Below are 21,996 nucleotides of genomic sequence, written 5' to 3'. Positions count from 1 at the left end.
ACAGCCATGGGCAAATTTGGGAAGAAGGCAAAGCCAAGCCTTGTCTTATACTCTGGGGAAATTTACTCACTATCCTCATCCTACTCAAACCTAAATACATTCATTGACTCTATGCTTTCCCTATCTTCCCTATCAAATCCTCCTCTGACAAAAAGATACAATTTCAAGTCATGAGCTTCATAGTGTGAATTTAAATGAATATGTCACCACTCCCTGGGCTATTATGTTTTAAGACTGACTTCTATAGGGAAATGCAAATTAAAACAACCTTGAGATATCATTTTATACCTATGAGATTGGCTAAAATGATTGAAGGGGAAAGTGACAAATGTTGCAGGGGATGTGGAAAGTTTGGGACACTAATTCAGTGTTTGTGGAACTGTGAACTGATCCAATCATTTTGAAGAACAATCTGAAATTATGCCCAAAGAATTATTAAACTTTGACCCAGCAATACCACTATTAGGTCTGTTTCCAAAAATGATTAGGGAAAAGGAAAAGAAACTGTATGTTCTAAAATATTTATAGCAACTCTCTTTGTGGTGGCAAAGAACTGGAAATTTTAGGGATGGCTGTCAATTGAAGAATGGTTGAACAAGTTGTGGTGTATGATTGTGATGGAATACTGCTGTGCTAAGAAATGATGGATTTGATGATCTTAGAAAAACATGGATAGACTTGCATGAAATAAAGAAGAATGAAATGAACAGAACTAAGGGAATTTTGTATACAGTTACAGCAATATTGTTTTAAGAACAACTTTGAGTGATGAAGCCATTTTGACTATCATAAATACCCAAAGTAGCTACAAAGGACCTATGAGGGAAGATGCTATTATCATGTAGACAAAGAGCTGATAAATAGAAGTATGCATAGAATGATACATACACATATACATACATACACACATATATACATACATATTTGTGTCTAATGGTAGCCATCTCTATGGCTGGTGGGGGGATAGGGGAGAGAGAAGAAAAAAAGGAAAAAAAGAAAGTTACATGATAACTTTATTATATATGTAAGAGGAACAGCAGGTTATACATAATAGATTTGCAGTTTCATGTACAATATTTTTTCTATTCTACTATGTTATAGAAATACTTGTTTTATTTAAGTTCAGAATAGAATAAATTAGTACAAAAATGACCTCTAGTCTGACCTCTTATCAAGAAATACATTGAAATAGATGGAAGTAAGTATGTTTTTAATTTTTGGTAGATTTAGGGAAATGGTCAAGGAAACCTTCCCATTGTCTCCAAAATTGCCCCTCTTGTTCATCATCAAGGTAAAGGAGATTTAAAACGGATATCATAATCCTGCAGGAAGCGGTGGAAGGAGCACAACATCTTGATTATACTTTGAGTCAAGAAACTTCTGATGGGAACAAATTTTCTTGTTTTTGAATTAGGAATGGGAATGCACTGCTGTAGAATATAAACTCTTTGAGGATAGAGACTGTTTTGCTATAATGTTTATTCCCTTTCCTTCTTCCTGGATCTATCTCAGTATTGGCATGTACTTAATAAATGCTTGCTGAATTTAATTGACTTCTCTAGCTTTTGTGAGGGTATGAAAGGATGAAAATGAGGACAACAAACAGGAAAAATAGAAAGGATCTGCAAAAAAAAAGTTTTAGAGTAACCTGTTCTTTTCCTCGAAGGTAGTAGAGATACCATACATGAATACAGTATGACAGTCCCAGATTTACTCATAGAAGAGGTAGAAAAGCCACTAAAGAAAACAAAGATTAGAGAAGCACCCATTTTGAATAAAGTATACATAAAAAGATGCATGCTGGAGGTAAAAATTTGGGGATGGTGTTGAGAAATTAAGTCAATGCTAGCCAATGGAAAGGGATGATGTTAGAGATATGGGGGTGGGGGTAAGATTCTGCCATAAAGCCTGATATTACAGCAAAGTTTATCTTAACCATACATCACAATATCTATAACAGAAATAACTTTGTTCATTAATCCTGATCACAAGTATCAAGTGAGGCATAACATAAGGAGATGCATGCTTTCCAAAAGAACATACCACTGGGATAGAGGAGATCTAGTACCGAGTCCAAATTAACAGTAGATTCCTGGGGGATGATAAGTTCTCATATGTTCTCTTGTTTGGGGATGATATTATGTTAGTTTCTTCAGTCATAAAGATATTGTAAAAAAATACCTCTTGAAAGAGACCAGTAACCATTGAAAAGAGTTTAGCCTGACCATCCACTCAGGAAAGACCAATGTAGAGAGATAAGAGTGTATATTACATATATTGGAGCATGTAGTTGTACAGAAAACATCTAAAGTTTGTCTATAAGAGTGTATATCTAGGACATGCTGTACAGATGGACCACAAATTTAGCCTAGAATTGAACAGGAGGAGGAGAGAATGGGGCTATCTTAAATCTCAAATGAGCAAATCTTATTCATTAAATGATTCTAAATTTCTCTCCAAGGGCCATTTTTAGGACCAGTATTCTACTGGTGTTGTTGAATGGCTGTTAGTAGTAGAATACAAGAGTCTTCAAAGAAGTGAAAACGAATGTTACACAATGGGCAGGTGCAGAGTGAGTATGAGCAGTCTGCAACATGAAATCAATGAGGAACTTTGAAGAAAAGGAGTAAAAGATACGGTTAGAAAAAATGTATGGTAAGAACTAACAATAGGCTAGTCACATGACAAATTTGAGGAATGAAAGGTTGAAAGTTTAAGTCCTCCAGTGTTAGGAGAAAGGAAAGAAAGCCTAACAACATTGACTGGATGCTGTGTGGGAAACTTGTGAGAGATCATGGACGTAAATTGTTAAAGGGCAATCATGAATAGGTTGTGTTATTAATTGTTAATACAAATATCCAAACCTATGACAGATCTATTTCATTAATTGAGTAATTAGCTGATATATCTAATCTAATGGAAACAGCCAAGGACCCTGAGCCCAAGAGACTTGGGTATAATAGTGTGCTCCAAACTACTAGACCTGCTTCTAGCTCAGTCCCTGAAATTATCATTAAGGGAAGAAATTGTTGTGGACAAGGGACCCACCTTCCATATTGCTACCAGTAACAACTGCTAACCAAATGCCACCAATCATTAGAGGAATATAAGAAAACTGGGAGTGGTAGCATCTCTCGCCCAACCACTGGTTCTGCTTCCAATGCAGCCAACTTTGTAGAAGCAATTCTTGTAGAGAAGGATCCAACCATCCCCACCAATTACCAACCAACTGCCACTCACAGAATAAGCAAACCAGTCTAGTCAAAGTATTGGGGTACCCTGAAGAAGATACACAAGGCAGTATGTACCAGGAAGTCAAACCACCACTCTGACTTTAACCATCTCCCCTCAAAAGCTGAGGGAAACAGATCAGGAATTTTATCCCAAGATCCTTTGGAATATCAGTGCCTCCAGCTGATGTCCATAGACATCTTGAGGTGCAGCTTCTGTAGAAATGAAGCCTATCAACCTGCATGTACTACAGCCATATCTATTAAAGACCAAGGAAAGAAAATTATTGTCATCAATATCCTTGCCACAGTCAACAGTCTCAATGTAAGAAACTGATATGATTTAATCAGTGGAAATACCTAAAGAAGATTCATTATCATCTCCTTTGCTGCTGCACCCCAGGGTCCATGGATGGAACTTTTCCATCTACCTTGTATCTGAGATTTCCTGTATATGTTGTTTCCCCATTAGAATGTGAGCTATTTGAGAGCAGAGACTGTCTTTTCTGTATTGCCAGGGCTAAGCACAATGCTGTGCACATAATATGCTCTCACTAAATACTTCATTCATTTATTCATCTAGCTATTATATCTCTTGGGAGGTTGAAAGTAACTTGTTATGAGTAAGCTGAGCCACTCCTAATGGTCTTTGACTAAGCATGGAGAAGGGGAGAAGTACTACATGACTATAAGTTTCTGCTATCCAATTGTACTGAACCCTCTTGAATGTCCACTTTGTTAACAAATTCAATTTAAAAAAATACCAGATGACTCACTTCAAATTCTTTCTATCTTTTAATAATGGAAACCTTGCTTCTAAAAATACAACCCAACTTTGGCCTCCCTCTTGAAAAATCCCTTCTTTTTTTCATGCATCTTCACTCTTTCCTTCAAAGCATGACACCAGGAGGAAGAGGAGAAATGCTTCTTGCTCCTCACTACCACTTCCATACTACCATTTGTCATTATCGCTCAGAAATCTGTTTTCCCTTTGAGGTTCACTCAATTCATTCTTATCATCTAATCTAACTTTTCATCATAGTTATCTGTAGACCCCCTGATTTTTCAAGTATGTAGCAGTTCAAGTATTTTCTCAGTCCCTAACTCATAGACTTTATCTTCACTCCAAATCCTGCTCTCCTATTAGGGACTTAAATATACATATTAATGTCTCTTTGAAAATCCCTGGTAAACTCCTGTGACTTTCACATTCACTATACCACAGCCATACACAGAGATGGACATGACTGACTCACTTTCATGATCTAGAATTCTGAAATTATACACTCCCACTGACAATCTCCTCGCCTCCCAACTCTTTTTTTCTGCTTCGTCTGTCCTAAGAATATTCTTTTTTTCCTACTCTAATCTCTACATGCTTCTATGCTCTTCTATCCCATTTCTCATATTCTGGCCTCCCTTCCATCCCTTCATATTTTATATACTATGGTTAAATATATACAATCAATTATCATTTAATTTCTTGCCTCCTTGTTCTGTAATCAATAATTCCTTGCCAAACTCTAATTTTGTTTTCCTCTACCCACCATGTACCCTCTCTGTTCCTCCTCACATGCTAGTAAACACTGATTAGAAAATCAGTGGATCATGACAATTAGGCTCATTGCAAAACCATGCTATCTAAACTGAACTAGCCCCTTGCTGCTGCATGACGCTTCTTTTATATTTTCTTAACTGACTTACTTTCAGACTCACTGCAGTTAAATTCCAAACCTCCTTCATAAAACACCTTCACTTCTCTCCCTGCTTTAACAGAGAACCTTGCTTCTGACTTTATGAGAGAATGGTATTTCTTAAGACCCTACTTTTACCCAGCTCCTCAAAACCCAGCCTTATTATCCTCATCTTCTCTTATTTCGCTCTAGCCTCTGAACACAATTTTGGCCATTTCCTTGACTTATACTTCCATCCTCTTAAACTCACTACATTTAGTCTTTGCTAAGAACAAGCCTCTTTTAAAAGTTTCTTTCTTTTATCTTCAGTATGTGCATAAGCACTGTTTCTTTTCCTTTCACCTGTGAACACACCCAGTTCTTCCTTATCAGTAAAGATCCTTTCATTTTATTCTGCCATTTTATTAAGTTATTACCTTTTATTTATTTTCCTTTTCATTGACAAACTCCTAAAAAATATTTCTGTTGTTTCCTCTACTTTCTAAACTTCCAAGCATTTCTCAATCCCTTGCCATCTGAACCTTCTCCAACATTACCAGTGTTCTCTTTACTGTTAAATCTAAAGATCATTTCTCAGTTCCTTCTTGACCCTCCATAGGTTTTTATCGTTGTCATGTTGACTCTCTCCTTCTGGATGATCTCCATGACACTCTTCTCTTTTTCTCTTGGTTCTCCTTTCAACTGTATATTTCCATTCTGTCTCCTTTGATGGATCGTCATACTCCTCCTTTCCCCTTAGCCCGAGTGTCTCACAAGGCTTTCTTCTCTGTGCTCTTCACCTTCTACATGCATTCTCTCTCTTGAAGATCAGTAGAATCTATGAGTTATATGATCTTTATGCAGATGACTAGCAAAGCACATACCCAGCTTTAACCTATGTCCTTGATTCCAACATTTTGCTGGACTTATCTATATGCTCAATAGTAATCTAAAAAAAATTAAGGTATTATTTCTAATCAAATACCTATTCCTCCTGCAAACTTTTCCATTTATGTTGGTGGTACAAGCATCCATTGTAGTCATCCAGATTCAAAAATTTTGGATACATCCTTGATTTTTTTCTCTCTAATTCCTGCATGAATAGTTGCCAAGCCTTGTCAGTTCTAACTCCATAGTATAAATGAATCTGCCCTCTTCTATGTACTCCTACATTCCTAATTAGTTTAAGGCATCATCTTCTCTTGCTTGGACTACTTCAATAGCCACTTAATTAGTTTTCTCCCATTCTTTCTCCTCTCCAATATACCCACTGTGAATAATATTTCTAAAACATAGATTTAGACATGTAATCCCTCTGTTCAAAACTCTTCAATGATTCCCTAATGCCTTTAGAAAAACATCATTTAAATCTCTTCACTATCTGGCTCCCACCTACCTTTTCATTTTTATTTCATATTAATTTCCTTTATATACTATCTGTGTTCCAGTGAAACTCGTCTTTCATTTCTCACCTCTGTGTTTTTGCACAAATAATTTCCTCTGTGTGCACTTCTCCTTTCTGTCAAATTACAGGGAACCAATAAATGAAAAGAATTTGAGGAAGTGGAAACATCTAATATAGAATTATTCCCTTCACCCCAGAAATTTGGCTAAGAAAAGGATGAGAGTTATAAGGTGAGAGCTTGAGGGGATAAAATGCAATTTTAAAAACATATGTCCCCCTTTTCACAAATACTTCATTAGTTAGGTTTAAATTAATGAAATTGGTTATGAAAATTGCTTTTTAAAAAAGCAATTGAAAATCCCTTTGCTTTTGTTAACTTCAATTAAGTGGAAATTTTGATAATGATTAACATTCTTCTGATTTATCTTTACATAATTATTTTTATAGATGTATACTTATATACTTTTATTTAAAGCATAAAGCAAACTGGTAATGATATCTGAATATATGAGAAAAAAGCTAAAATATTTCTTTGAAAAGAAAACAAAAACACAAATGCTCATTTCTTGCTAATCTTCTCACAATGTCATAATCACTAACATGTATTGATATACAATTATAGACTAGATTCAGTTTTTAAACAAAGAATGTGGGGGAAAGAAATGTGACCATTATTTTGACCAATACAATATACTTCATAAGTTGAATCAGTTGTAGAATGGGAAAGAACTACAAGGCTATGGTTAAGTAAATGTCCAAAGTTTTAAAAAGGAAAAATTAGGGGTAGGACGTGGGGTATTATTCTATCTTTAGGTGAGTGAGTTTCACTTAGTGTAAATTTTGTGCACATTATCCTTGGAATGATGATAAATACTTGGAAATGAAAATTAAAATTCTTTTAAACAAATATGGCTGCCACTGACATCTGTGTGACACAATAAGCTAAGCCTGGAATCTGGAGGAACTGAATTCAACCCTGCCTAGCTGTGTGATTCTGGGCAAGTCACTTACCATCTCTATTCCTCAGTTTTCTCAACTGTAAAATGGGGAATATTTAGCACCTACCTCTCAGGCTTATTATATCACGTGAGATCATATTTCTAAAGTACTTTACAAACTCATGGGGATCTCATAACTATGATCATAGGAGGACTGGTAGGTAAAATCAGGGGTATTTATTGGGATTTCATTCACTCCCTTTTAACCTAGAGGAGAGATGATTTGAGTGGGGGATATTCATTGTCTATATATATTTGAAAAAAGCTTAGAATCATTTTACTTAGGGGCAGAGGGCAGAACAGGAATAAGTAAAACTCATTGAGAGGCATTGTTGTACAGTGGGAAAGGGCATTTATTTGAGAGTTATAGGGCATGTGTTAAAATCCTGGCTCTGTCATTTTCTACCTGAGTAACCTGAGCTACGTAACTTCAGTTTATGGAACATGTCCTTCCATTTTTAAAATGAGGGGTTGAACAAAGTTTCCATGATCCCTTCTAGCTCTGAAGGGAAGGTAACTTCACCTTCAGTTCTGGGTTGTCGGATTGTAAATGTAGTTTTTGACTTGAAGTCAGGAAGATGCATTTGAATCCTGCCTCAGACACTATGTAACCATGCTCAAATCACTTAATCAGCCTCAGATTCCTCATTTGGTAATAAAAGAATTGGACTCTAAGGCCACTAAGATATATTCCACCTTTAAATAGAAGATCCTATGATCCTAGACGTGATATACAAAATAACTTCCTTATAATTTTAGCTATCCAAATATGAAATGGGATACTTTATTAGGGAGTATGTTCCCCATCACTTTATGTCTTCAAGCAAAGGTGAAATGGCTACCAGTGGGGATGATGTAAAGGGAATTTGTTCAAAAGAGAGGATTTCTTCCTATTTATCCATGTGATACTTTTGAAACATAAGATTCTATGGCTATTTATACACATATATGACTTCTCCATCATATAAGGGAAGAACCGCCAAATGCTTCCAGCCTAATTAGGGTTCAAAGTTGATATTTGAAGAATATTATATCCGCAGCATTTAGAAGGTGACACAAATTCAATAGTGGGATTTCATTCACTCCTGTAAATACTTAGGCAGTCAGCCTGTAGATATTTATTAAATGGCTACTCTGTATTGGGCAATGTGCTAAGCACAAGAAATTTTTTTTGAAAAAGAGGAGAAACAGTCTGTCCTCTCAAGGATCTCAGAGTCGATTAGGGGAGATGACTTGCAAACTATGCATAAAGAAGATATAAAAGAGAATTCAGACGATCAGCAAGGAAAGGCACTAGAATTAAGAAGGATTAGAAAGGTTTACTGTAGAAGATATACATTTAACTGGGACTTGAAGGCAACTGAAGCCAGAGGTGAAGATGGAGAGAATTCCAGGCATGGAAATGAGCCACGAAAATGTACAGAGCCTGGAGATAGAGTATCTTGTGAGAGGAACAACAAGGCCAGTGTCACTGGATGGTGGAATTAAGGTATCAAAAGACTGGAATGATAGGAGGGGTTCAAGCTGGTAAGGTCTTTGAAGGCCAAACAGAGGATTTTATATTTGATCCTGGAAGTGATGGAAATTATTGGGGTTTATTGAATTTGGCAGTTACATGGGCAGATATGCACTTTAGGAAAATTAATTTGAAAGCTGAATGAGGAATGGACAGAAATAGGGAGAAACTTGGGGCAGAAAGACCAACCAAAGGGCTACTGTTATAGTCCAGACATGAGATGATGAGGGCCTGCACCAGAATGGAAATACTGTCAGAGGAGAAAAAGTGAAAAAAAAAAAAAACAATGTTTTGAAGGTGGTCAGCAGGAGTTGGCAACAGATTGGGCAGGGAAAAGTGAGAAAGTAATGCATCAAGGATGATGCCTGAGTGACTGGGAAGAACCATCAAAGCACTAAGTTTATGTTCTTGGCATCTCGATGGTACAATGGACTTCAATTCAGAAAGAACTGAGTTTGAATCCTGCCTGAGAGACTAGTTGCAATGCCTTGACTAAGTCACTTATTCTCTCTGAGCTTCAATGTCCTTATCTGTAAAACAGGAATAATACCAACACCAGTTACAGGAAGTTATGTGAATTAAATGAGATTTTATATATAAAGTGATTTGGTAGCCTTAAAATGCCATAAATCTTCTCTATCTCAGTCTCTCCTTTGTCACTCTCCTTGTCCTACTCTGCTTCTCCTTCTCTTCCATCTGCTTCTCCTTTTCTTTCTTTTTATCCTTCTCCTTTTCTTCCTCCTCCTGCTTATTTTAATTATTAAGTGTGATGCATAGTAAATTCACTTTGACACACACACACGCTAATACTAACACATTTTCATAGCACTGAATGAATAGAGATATCTTTTCTTAGAATAGCACTGTGAATATGGAGGAGTGCTTGTTTCATTTATAGATGAGGAAATTGAGGCTCAGAGATTTTTCCCCCCTGAGGATCGTATAAGTAACAAGCATTAGATCCAAGACTTGAACCCAGGGCTCCTGATTCTAAGACTGGTGCTCATATTAATTTTTCTGGATGCTTCAAGTTTCAACAATGTAAACAATAACTGAATACACACAAATAACATTCTCCCTATACCTTAGCAAACAAGCCTCATGAGTTCTGTGATCAGACATATATCCTGGTGACCAACTGCCTGGTGCTAAACCTCTCTGAATTTAACTAGGCTGGTCAATTGACAAACACACAATTTGCTACTGACCTTACTCTTAAAGCTTTGCAACCTGATAGGACCTGGGAGATATCCAAAATGAAATTAGGGATTAGAAGGTCAGCACTTGATTGTATTTTTGTGTGTGCGTGTGTGTGTGTGTGCGTGTGTGTGTGTGTGTGCGTGTGTGTGTTTTATGCTTCTAAGAATGTTTTCTGATTAAATCTAGGAGAAATAGTATGTGTAATATTAATAAACAAATCAAGAGTTTATTGCATAAAAATAGTGTCTAGTGTGCTACTTTAGTGCTTTCGGAAATTGTGATTTCATCAGCATAATTTTTCCCTACCCCCACAAACATCCACATCCTCTGACATAAGATGTGGTTTTACAAGTTGCTGTAGTTTAAAAAATATCATCACTAAATGACCAACCTGTTGCTGTTGCTTCTGCTGTGCCTCTCCACCCTTATCTAAGTGAATCTGAGGCCAACAAATATCCAGTCTGTCACTGGGCCAATACTACATTCTTGTATGTATGTGAAGAACAGGATATGGTCTGTACATAATCTAGCTGAGGAAATAAGGTTTACAGTCATTGATGATTGGCCATGTATTGTAAACTGCGAGGGTTCCTACACTAAATAGAAATAGCTTTAGGATCGTGTCTCAATTAGTGAAAATAATTTGGAAGTGGTCACATTATTTGAATTTGTACTATGTATTCCTACTGAGCTAGAGCCAATAGACATATTTTACATAATTGTAACTTTGAATAGTGTGAATTCAAATATATATAAAACCAATTCACTGAGATTCATTATTTGCCCTAGTCAGGGCTTAATTGCATCATTTAGAGTTATTTATATCTTTCCTCTTTATTAGGATCCTAGTTCTGACAGTTACTGGCTGTGTGACATTGAGCAAGTAATTTTGATTCTCTGGGCATCAATTATTTTGTTTGTTTTTTAACTTTTAAAATGAGGATAATAACGTTTGTACTATTTACTTCATAGAGCTGGTAAAATGATCAAATCAAATAAGTTAGATGAAATGACTTTGTAAGTGAAATTATTTATAAATATGTTATATATGCATATAATATATATGTACATAAATTCTGTAAATTCAAGCCAATATTATCATCATAATTAATGCCATTCCTGATTGACTTTTTAAATCATTTTTGCTGATAAAGAGCTGCCAAAGTCCACAGTTCAGTAGTGTCGAGGTGAATTCTCCTAGTGGCCAAGAGTGAAGGTTTTGTGTATGTGTGCATCTATGTGCATATGTGTTGAGGGGATCGAAGGGGAGGATTAGTTAATATCCTGTTTCCTCATAACCCCAACATTCTGTGTATTTTTTTTGTACTCTTCATATAAGTAAGGATCCCGATTCACACCAGACTTATAATTTGCTTCTCTTTTTAAAAATTTCAGGGTGAAATATGTCCCAGAATTATTGGCTGGTTTCCAGCAGTGTTAAGGTACTTTCTGGGGAAAACTAAGGTGTCAACCGGGGAGGGGAAGTTAGAAACTTTTTCTTCCTTCTATACCCAGAGAGATGAATAGTAAGGAGTTAGAAAGTCTCTTTAAAGAGGGGAAGATGGGTAGGAAATTGGTGTCCTTAGAGGTTAAGTACTTACATGTGTCCTACATAAGGAGGATAAGGAGAAAAGTTCAAAATATCCCTGATTTTATTTTTATTCAGTATGTAAATTCCATTTATGTAGTTAATATAGACCCGATGTGTTTTGTGTGTGTGTGTGTGTGTGTGTGTGTGTGTGTGTGTGTGTGTGTGTTTGGCAAAGATACTAGAGTGGTTTGCCATGTTCTTCTCTGGCTCATTTTATAGATGAGGAAACTGATGCAAACAGGGTCAAGTGACTTTCAGGATCACACAGCTAATACTTGTGTGAGGCAGGCTTTGAACTCAGGTCTTCCTGACTCTAGGCCTAGCACCACCTAGCTGCCCCCTTTTTAAGCACTGGGACTGTTTAATTCTATTAATTTGGGACTGAGAACATTTTGGTACTTCCCAAGCTGGTGCAGGGTAATAAATTCTTGACCTGGAACTGGAGGAATTGAGTTTAAATCTCAGCTTCACATCTTACTAGCTGCATAGCCATGGGCAAAACAGTTAACGTCTCTGAGTCTCAGTTGATATATCTATAAAAATGGAGCAATAACTCTTGTATTAACTACTTAATATTTATTATGAGAAAAGTACACTGCTAAAACAATACACTCAGCAGTATGCCTTGTTATATTTTGGAACAGGATGTATTCTTAGTCTGTGAATTTTGTTAGGCCACCTTTCTTTCACATTGTCTGTGATGGCATATGCCTCTTATAGATCAAGAGTGTTTGGGTGCTGCTCACTCGAGATTGAGGGGCTAGAAGAGGTATGCTGTGGAATGCTTTCCTTTCCATTGGAATAGTCATCTGCCAGTCAGATTGCTGATGTAAGGATGTGATGCAAAATTAACTGTTTAATGAGTCAATGTCTCTGAGACTCAGTTTATTCATCAGTGTATGGAGCTAATAATACCTTTTATAGGTGCCCCACTGGATTGTGGGGTTGTGATGAAGCTCAATTAAGATGATATGTGCAGAGTATTGTACAAACTTGAAAGTACTAAATTAACGTCAGTAACTGCTGTTATTGTTAAGTCTTCTTATATGCAAAAAGATTAGAGCTACCTTTTTTGAAATTTACAGTGTCTCCAAACCATTAAAAATAATTCAATGTTGTGGAGATAATTAAGGAAAACATAATTGTTGGGATGAAAAATAGAGGTTTAAAATGAGTCTGTAATGGAACTATAGCTAAGGACGTTGCAAAAATGGTGAAAACATACTGTTCTTTCTGCCTTGCTCCCTTGTATTTCATTCAAATACCCAGGGCATGACGAACTTACCTGGATATCCAAAGAGCCAGTTGGAAGCTAAAACTTCTCAGGCTTGGTTCCAACCTGACTTCTAGTGGCTAGAACATGAGAATAGCTAAATGTGAGATCTTCTGTGCTAATCTCTTCTCTTCATGGTGACTTTGCTCATCCAGCCACAAAATGGAGTAAATGCTGACTTGCACACCATCTGAAATCCCAAGGTTAAAACACTCCTTTGCTCAACATAGCATGTAACCCCTGGCTTATGAAACCTCTACAACAAGCCCATGGATTCAGAAATGTTAATGCTTTAATAATTAGGCACAAGAACCTTGTAAGGCCCAAATAATTTGTCCAACGACACCTAGTTAGAAGGTGATAGGGCCAAATTGTGAAAGTCTCACAACCTTGGGAAAGTTACGTCCTCTTTCCTCTTAGGGAGACACAAAGCCAACCACAAGCACCTAGGTCCTCTTCTTTAGCCCCTGTCCCTGAATTGATCTTTAGAAAACAATTAAGCAACAGTATATGAGCTTGTAGCTTTCTGCATTCCTTTAAAATTAATTCATCAGAAATGTTTTACATCTGATTTTAAGAGTTAAAGGAGCTAAGGAAGAGAGAAAGCAGACAGACGATGGTCGTGTTTGTGATGGGTTCTTTTTTCTTATCAGATCTCTTGAAAAAGAAGTATATATATATATATATATATATATATATATATATATATATATAGATAGATAGATAGATATGTAAATGGTCTTATCCTGAGAAACATAAGTCTATATGAGCACTAAATTTGGAGCCTGGAGAACTGGGGCTTGAATCCCAATTCTGACACTAGATATTTTACTCTGGACAAGTCATTTAACCTTTCTGAGACTCAGTTTCCTTAACTATAAGAATAGAATAACTATGTGTGAGTTTCTTATCTCACAGGCTTGTATGGTGAAACCACTTCATAAGCCATAAAGAGTTAGAGAAACATAATACATTATTATTGTCATCATCATCTTTATTTATTATGATGATGACAATTATATAGCTCTTTCAACTAATCTTGTTTCATTTCCTCATAAGATCTAGGTGGAATAAAATTGTCCCTCCACCTCCAGTCAAAAATTCCTTTTTAGTTAAGCCATTAAGGGAGTCATTTTGGACTCAACCTGATTTAATTAGCAAAATACTTGGTGAGAATCTCATGAAGATATCATTAGGCTTGTGTTCTTTAGCTTGAAGATTCACATTTCTTATTTGTACAGTTAACAGATTTAAAACTATAAAAGGGCTATATTTTTAACTTCACAGTTTTGTTACCCCCACATGCCCCTTTTTAATGTTTGAAATTAAACAGCAGGGAGATTTAGGCTGAATGTTCCAGGGCCATTAGAGTTAGCTAGACCTCTGAGATGCATTCAGCTCGGCAGAGCTAACAGAGCACTTAATCCACGTCATTGCATGGACTCTAGGGTGCATGCCCAGTGGAAGGCATTTATTTACCAAATTAAAAGCACAGCAAGTAAAAGCTAGGGTATTATTTAAGCACATTTATCGACTGCTATTCTGATGCTATTTACTAAATTTCTCACTGATGGAAGATGATGAATGAGTTGGTTCCCCTGATCACTTTGCTCCGCTAAAGGTGAAATACATCTTCCAAGATTTATTCCTCTTGCACTGACAAAACAGATTTTGGTTGAATCGGAGGATACACAACTTTCCCTGGATATGTTATATAGGAATCAGAATTATTGTGTTTGTGTATGGGGGTGGGTATGTTATCCTTTTGAATTACTCTGTCAAACTTGCTGAATGAAATTGCATAATATTAAAAGTACGTGCTTGGGATGTGATGACAATCTTGCTATAAAAGGTTCACCTGTTCTTTCCTTATCTGTCTTGGACACACCTTTTCCTTCTTCGAGAGAAGACATGCAGATGAACAGATACACATTGTACTACCAAGATGCAGTCAGCTTGGAATCAGTAAGACTCATCTTCATGAGTTCAAATCTGGCCTCAGACACTTCCTAGCTGGGTGACCCTGGGCAAGTCTCTTAAGCCTGTTTGCCTCAGTTTCCTTATCTGTAAAATGAGATAGAGAAGGAAATGGCAAACCACTCCAGTATGTTTGCAAAGAAATTTCCAAATATGGCCACGAAGAATTGAATATGACTGAAACAACTGAACAACAACAGACAGAAAAATAAAGAGGGAATGCCAGGTAATGTCAAAATATAAGTTTATACTATTTCTATGGAATAAATAAATGGCTTTTGCCCTCAAAAATTATTCTGAAGGTGCTTCATATAACTATAGAAAAGCAGACTTTAAAGAGAAAATGTTGGCTTTATAGCTTGAGGACTTGGGTTCAGATTCTACCTCTATGGCTTACTGCTACGTCAGTAAGCTTGCCTAAAAGACTATTTTATGGAGAACTCACACAGGGCAAGAGTTCACATGGTGATCAGAAGAGGCGATACAAACAATCTTAAGGTCTCTCTGAACAACTTTGGAATTGATTGTGTGACTCAAAAGACACTGGTGCAGGACTGCCCAGCATGGGATGCCCTCATCAGAGAAAATGCTGTGCTCTGTGAGCAAAGCAGGATTGAAGTAATTCAAAAGAAATGCTAGATGCAGAAATTTAGAGAATCCACCTCAAATGTTCATATGGATTATTTGTGCCCAACCTGTGGTAGACCATTCCAAGCTTGTGTAGATCTGATCAGCCAAAGTCAGATCAATTGTGGCTTGGCTCTAACATAGTGATGTCATTTTGGTCCTCTTTGAGAAAGAAGGACAGCAACTAACTTCTGTGGATTACCTTGGTCAATCATTTAAACTCTCTGGGCCTTTGCTACATAGCTTCTGAGTTTTCGGCCAGCTTCAAATCTATGCTCCTAAGGGACATCCCATGTAATGCAGCCTAACTATTAACTGCAGCAGACATCTCCTTTACAACACCCATGGGAAGCAGTAGTTCAACCTTTGTCTCTCAATTGCTAGGCTTTCTTCACCTCCTTCAAGGTATTCCAGTTCTTTTGAAGAGCTCTGATGCCAGAGAAGGGTTTTTCCTTTCTTAGTTGGTTATTGTTTTTGTTTTGTTTTGTTTTTCCTTTCCCTTATATTGAGACTAATCTACCTTTCTTTAACCGCTAGCCCTAGTCTTAGCTATTAACTCAGGGGAAAAAACAAGCAAAACAGAGGACACCAAAAGTTTTGCTTTTTTTTTGGATTGGGGAAGGCAGGGCAATTGGGGTTAAGTGATTTGCCCAAGGTCACAAAGCTAGTAAGTGTGTCAAGCATCTGAAGCCAGATTTGAGCTCAGGTCCTCCTGACTCCAGGGCCGATGCTCTACTAACTGTGCCACCTAACTGCCCTGGGACACCAAAAGTTTTAGCCTTTTTAAATATGTAAAGTAGTGATCATCTCCCTTTCATGAATTTTCTATTTGAGGATCCAAGCTCTAATTCCTTTATCCACTTCTTGTACAGAGTATTCCTAAAGTCTGGACACATAGCAAAAATGCATATTTTCAAGAAATGAAATGAATAAAATTTTCAACAACATTTTATTTAATTGGAATACTAACAAATAACATCTTCAGTGTGACTTCCATCATTTGTGATGCAAACATTGATGCCCTTTGCAAGATTCACATAAACTCTATGCAATATCTCCACCTTGCTCTCAATTTTCCTATGTGTCCAGACTTTAGGGACACCCTGTATATTACAGTCTCCACAGCCTTCACCATTCTGATAGCTGTGCTTAGCATGAATTCTAACTTAAGTTCCTTCTGAAAACTTTAACCTAGAAATAAAGGTATTGTAATAAAGGAAAAAAGAAGGGGAAAAAAGACAAGGAGGAAGCTGAGGTTAAGGCAGCTGGGCCGTGTAGTGGGTAGAGCACTGGATTGGAGTCAACATGATTTGAGTTTGAATTCTGCAAAAGATACTTAAAAACCGTATGACTGTGAGCAAGTCACTTGACCAAACTAAGCATCTATTTCTTCATCCGTAAAAGATCTGTAATAATAATACTTACATCACAAGGTTGTTTTGAGGATCAAAGGAAATAACATATATAAATTATTTTGCAAATCTTCAATTGCTATATAAAGGCTATCTATAATAATAATTTTAATTTGCCTTATCATTATTATTATATAAATATAGCCTGTTACTTTTTTTGTTGTTGTTGCTTACAAGAGCATACTGATGAGATGACTCACTGATAAATTTTGTTTTAAACAGAGACAGGGAAGAAAAGGCATGATGCTGAAACAATTTGAGAGTTAAGCAAAACAACACAAAAGAGTGATTGTGGCTCAATTATCCATGCAACTAGACATTTTTGTAACTATACTATTTATTAAAAGAAATTAAAACTTTGTGTTTTAAAAAAGTAGATTGTATGGTAGCTTGTATTTGTCACTTAATGTTACCTTCGTTTTCATAGTCTTAGTCAACAGATGAATCGGCATTTTATTTCTGCTTTCTTCTCTCTGTATTAGGTTTCTTCAACTTCGTTTTCCTTATATCACAATATTTCACTAGATTCATAACCGTAATTTACTCAGCCATTCTCTCCTTGTTGAACACATAATTTATTTCCAAAAATTTGCTATTACAAATAGTTTTTCTATTGACATAATAATATTATTTTATTATGTTGCTTTCAATGTGACTTATTATGCTATTTATTTCCCTGATGTAAAAACATCCTTCCTGGTAAAAGTCAAAATTGGTTATATATTGACTGTAGTCTATAAATCTCTTTCTTTAAGTTATCCATCTCTGATTTGGGTAGCCAGACACTATTTACGATAAAGATGAAATGTGGTTGAATTCCACATTTCTCTGTTTTTGAAAATGATATAACATGGGATTTATTTTTTCTTTAGGTAACTGCTAGAATTAACCTGAGAAACTATGGTACACTGGAACTGTCTGTTCCATCCTTGCTCTATAGAAAGTCTTTTATCACTTACTTATTTTTCTTTCTAAAATCAGGTAATTTAGGTTAATTATTTGTTTTAAAAATTTGAATATTATAAGATTTTCACTTTTAGATATTTATCTAATCCATCTATAACTTCATTGTTATTGAAACATAACTGAGTATAATATTTTAGGACAGTTTTATTTATTTCCCCTATATTTGTTTTGCTTTTCTCTTATTTCAGATATTGTTAATTTTATTTTCTTTTCCTTGTTTTTTTAATTAAATGAGATGTTGTGCATTTTATTGGTTTTTGTTAATTAGTTGAGTAAATGGGATACTTCAGTTTTTTGACCTATAATTTTCCAAATTTCATCTACTTCACTTGTTTTAGAATTTATTTTGATGATTTTATAACTTGCTAAAATGAATGCTCATTTCATTAGGCTTCTCTTTTTTTCTTTTTGATTATTTAAGTATGGAGGGATATAAATTTGCCTCTAAGCACTGATTTAGTTATATTCTATAAATGCTGGCATATTGTATCTCTCTAGTCATTAGCTTTAATATAAATTTTATTGTTTCTATGATTTGGTCTTTGATTCACTCATTATTTAGTAGATTACATTCCAGTTTCCATTTAGGTCTGCATTTTCTTGTCATATTTCCTTTATATATTATGACTTTATTGTGCTGTGGTCTATAAGAGATTTCTTAAGACTTTTTTCCTTTTAACACTTATCTTGTAATTCTTTTTGATCAAGAAGATAATCAATTTTTCAAAAAGTATCATGCATGAATCCCCATCAATAGACTTGCTAAGACTTTTTTCAAATCAATTCCATATTTCCACAAAATACAGATTTTTGATGACCCAGTTGAAGTCTAAAATTTCTCATTTGTCTTTCTGTTAGCTCCATGAATTTCTAGAGGAAGCTCAATTCATCGCTGCTTGGGTTCTGGTTTTTATATTTCAGTAAACTTTTTCTTCTAAGTGGTTGGTTGTTGTCATTCTTTACATTGATATTTTAATTATTTAGGTATAATTTATGCATTATATAGACTCCCTGTGTGTCTACATCTTATCTGTTATGATTTCTCATTAATTCAAAATCTTAAAAGAAACTCCTACTTTTTAAAAGGTATAACTGAAGGATAACATCTTATTCCAACATTTTATCTTAAAACTGTATTTTACCTTTGTCTTACGTGGTTTACCTATAGGTAAATATGATTTGGTTGTCCTCTCCTAATCTGTTCTTCAGCTGTTCTTTTAAGGGCAATTCAATCCCTTTCTAATCAATGCCATGATTTCAGTTTGTTTATCCTGTTGTTCAGTAATATTTGACCCTTTATAGCCCATTTGGGGGTTTCTTGGCACAGATGCTAGAGTGGTTTGCCATTTTCTTCTCCAGCTCATTTTATAGATGGGGAACTAGGGCAAGCAGGATCAAGTGAGTTGTCCAGGGTCATATAACTAGTGTCTGTGGCTGGATTTGAACTCAGGTCTTCTTAACTCTGGGCCTGGCTCTCTATCCACTGTGCCACCTAGTTGCCCTCTACCCTATATACTGCTATATAATTTGCTTTTTATGTGTAGCTTCTAGTAGAATATGATTTCTTTTGCTAATTTCAATACAGTTTTAGGCATAGACATATAGAGACATAAATCTTGGCCTCAAAACACCCACAAAAAACATTGTACCTGAGGTCTACTTTTATACAGAAAAAGAGAGAGAGAGAGAGAGAGAGAGAGAGAGAGAGAGAGAGAGAGAGAGAGAGAGAGAGATGTGTATGTATTTCTATGTATATACATATATATATATGTGTGTGTGTGTGTGTGTGTGTGTGTGCATGTGTGTGTTTGTGTATTTTTTTCTAAACATGGGAAGCTTTATCCTAGTTTTAGAATGGAATAGGATAGTTTAGGAATCACCATCTCCCTACCAACTTTTCATTATCCTCTTTGTATTCAGAACCCAAGATAAACCCAAGATAATTCTCTTTGCATCCCTGTAACCTTCCTCCTCAAGGTTATCTTCTTCTGTCTGTTTTCTTACTATGGGTTTTGGCCCTCAATTTATAACCATTATTTTCTCAGTGCCATTCATTCTTACAACATAATAGTTCAGGTAAACATTAGCTTTTCTATTTCTGATTGGATAGAAACATTATTACTAATCTCTTGCTCATTTCTTGCTTTAAATTTTGCTTCATGTTAAGGTTCACATGTCAAAATACATGTCAAGAAATGGTCTCTTTTGTATAAAGGTCAAGAAATTTTTGATTATACAAAAATATACATTTCATTATAGAATGTTCAGATTTAATAGCAAGGCAACCTGGGGTGAAGTCTAACTCATTTTTTTTCTTATTATAAACATGAAGCAATATCATTCATTTCTCATATCCTGAAAATTTGAATTGCTATTTTACCATATAAGATCTGTTTCTTTCTGAATACTAGTTGGAATTTTTTTTTGTCAATTAAACTCCAGGGTCAGACAAGTATTTTTTTAGGTAAGTAAAATCCAGACTTCCTCCCTGACGACATCTTATGGCTTCTATCAACCTATGATTTCTCCGTTTAAAATATTTATTGGCAGTTTGTTTGCATGATTTTTTTAAACATGATATTCAACATTCTTATTTTTAAATATTTTTTCTGACAGATCTATAATTCTTGGGTTGTCACACTGAGGTCTATTGAATAACTGTTTCATTAATTTGCAATTTTTAAAAAATATTCTTAATGTTTCAGTGTCTTTAAATTTGAAATTTATTATTTATTTTTCAACCTCCCCATTTTTTACTTACATCTGGTTTCTATTCATCAAATAATTCTTTGATTTTCAGTCGTTTCATGCTATTGAGTTTTATATTCATCTTCTATTACTTTTACATTGATTTTATTACCTCTTTTTTTCTTTTTCTCTCCATATGTACATATATACACATGTGTTCATATATATATATATATATATATATATATATATATATATATATGTATTCTTTCTTTATGTTTTGAATTCACTTTCTTAACTATTCTGAAAGCCCTTATGTTAGGCTTTTCCCCTCCTTTTTAAAGCACTCCCCCCACTCCCACTGTCTTTAAGTTCTGGAGACACCAGCCTTTCACTTAAAAATATTTATTCATAGTATTATTTTTTTTTCTTAATTTTCTACCTTACACATTGCTAATTCATTCTTTTTTGGTTTTGTGCTAAGTGATTTCCCCTACAAGTTCTTTTTTTTTATTTCTTTTATTTTTGCATTATTTCACACATTTGTGGAGATGAAGAAGAGTTGGCGCTAGGTATAAATACTCACTCAGCCATCTTGCTGAATCTCCTGCAACTTTTACTTTTTTCAGTTGCTTCTTACTGATATTTTCAGGTAGGTTTCACATTCACAGTTGATTTCCCATCTCTTTCTCATCCTTCATTTGCAACTTCCATAGGTAAATGATATTTCTGAACATTGCCCTTGGGATACTATTCCTTACTGAGATCCCTTTGGATGACATTGATGTTTTGGGGTTTATGTTTGGTTTAGCCCTATGTGTAAGGAGTTGGAGTGTAGTGGATGTTGGGGTGGTCAAAAGGATGAGTATTAGAGATCAACTTCAGACATTCCTTCCGTATCCAATAGAAAAACATACCAGAGTCTGGTATTTCATCTCTAGTTTACCTACATTGCATAAAAGTATTTATCACAGTGTAAATAAGATTGGATGTGGCCTGGACAATGAGAAGACATAGGGCATAAAGTAGCAAAGTATAGCGGATAGAGGACTGATTTTAGAGACACAGAGTCCTACCTCTAAAATGTACTAGTTGTATTATCATGAAAAAATCACTTAAAGTCAAAGTAACCCCTGACAAATCCCAAATACTAAAAACATACTTCTGAAACTTTAGTCTCAGCACCCCTTTACACTTTCAAAATTATTTGAGGACCCCAAAAACCTTTGTTTATATGAATTCCATCTGTTGATATTTATTGTATTAGAAATTAAAACTTATCACTTAAAAATATTAAAATAACAAATAATAAGTATGTTTTCCAAAAACAAAAAAAAATTATTGAGAATGACGTTGTTTTACTTAATTTGTGTATCTCTTTAATGTCTATCTTAACAGAAGTCACTTGGATTCTCATCTCTGCTTCTGTATTCAACATGT

Source organism: Trichosurus vulpecula, chromosome 3 (genome assembly GCF_011100635.1).
Source record: "Trichosurus vulpecula isolate mTriVul1 chromosome 3, mTriVul1.pri, whole genome shotgun sequence".
Classification (NCBI taxonomy): Eukaryota; Metazoa; Chordata; class Mammalia; order Diprotodontia; family Phalangeridae; genus Trichosurus; species Trichosurus vulpecula.
The sequence above is the reverse complement of the archived record's forward strand: the minus strand, read 5'-3'. Positions refer to the sequence as shown.